Source organism: Bison bison, unplaced genomic scaffold, assembly GCF_000754665.1.
Source record: "Bison bison bison isolate TAMUID 2011002044 unplaced genomic scaffold, Bison_UMD1.0 scf7180017864367, whole genome shotgun sequence".
Taxonomy (NCBI): Eukaryota; Metazoa; Chordata; class Mammalia; order Artiodactyla; family Bovidae; genus Bison; species Bison bison.
This window is the reverse complement of record NW_011494939.1, coordinates 6,078,805-6,080,334: the sequence shown is the minus strand read 5'-3', so window position 1 is coordinate 6,080,334 and position 1,530 is coordinate 6,078,805.

Genomic DNA, 1,530 nt, shown 5'->3' with positions numbered 1-1,530 from the left:
TATAATTTTTTTTTTTTTTTTGCCACACTGGAGCACAATGTTTCTATGTAAAGAATTCTTTTCATTCTTTATCCATGAGCACCAGGCTTTGCTCACTTAAAAAAAAATTAAGCCGCATTAAGGAGTGAGTCTTCTTTTTTACAATAATGTAAAAATGAACTGTTTACATTTTTTTAAAGCATTGTAGTTTTAAAAATTAAGCTGTTTTGTTTTGTGCTGTTAAATTTGGAAGCCTTTGTAAATACTGATGTAATGTACCAATGAAATAACATCTGGGGTTGATGGAACCCTGATAATGTTGTTGATGGTTAGCATATGTTTCTGAAAATTAAATATGTATTATTAAAAGTTGGTGGCCAAAAGTTGTTAAACATGTGACTTTATTTTCCAATGACTTCAGTAACTTGAGAAATGTAAGAAAATAAAAGTCGTGTTTTATAATTTGATTTTTAGCAAGCAGAGATCACATTTTGGACCCCTAAATTATAATGTATTAGCTACATACCTTTAAGAAAAATCGTTTTTAATTCTAGTTCATCTCTATGCTTATACATTCTTTACTGCAGTTGTTTTCAGTATGTAAGTGAGAAGCTGAGGAGACATGATCATATCCATATTAATCAGCATAGTCTTGAGTGTCCCGGATTTTCTAGTTCATTCCGTATTGTTTACCTTGGTTTTATTTCTATGCTGCTTTCTTCCTCTTGCCCAGCAACATGCTTTCTCCTTCCTCTCCTCCCACCTCCCTCACTGTCCCCCACCTCTCTGCTCACTTTCCTGTATTCTGCCTGACAGATCAAGTTGTTATGCCATTGGCTTTCTAACCAGGCTCTTTCTTAGTCTCAGGGTCTGGATGGCAGTGGAATTGGTCTAGTGTCTCAGAGAACTCAGTGTCTTCAACTCTCTGAGGCTGCTTGGCTTTCACTGACTTCTGCCTGATGCCTTGTAGTCTTGCTGTGGTGCTGGATGTTTCAACTGCATATAATCGGGGTGTTGCCATATGAATATTTCCTGATGGGTTTTATGTGGTGTCTTGAACAAAAAGGCAAAGGCAAAATAGTTGGGATGCAAGCTTAAGAGAACCATACTGATACTTCTAAATTTAGTTTTGAAAATATTGGTTTATCATTATATAAATATACTGCAAAGTTACAAGTCAGAAAGTGAGTTTGAAAAGGTAGCATCAAGATGTATGTAAAGAAAAATTGAACAGCATTTTCCCCTAAAATGAACTGTATTAGAAACTCACTATATTAAGTGGTGTGGTATTATAGGAAGGAGCACAGATTCTAGAATTAGATAAACTTAGATTTGGTTTCCTCTGTTAGCACCTTCCTTGGGCATGTTATTTTATATTAATTTCCATGTCCTTATCTGTAATATGAGAATATCTCACTGAAATTGTAAGGATTTAGTGAAAATCATGTATATGTAAAACTTGGTACCTAGTTAGTACTCAATAGACATACATTTCTCACTGCATTTCCTGAATCCCTCAGTACAGTTTTAGACCAAAAAAAAAAAACAAAA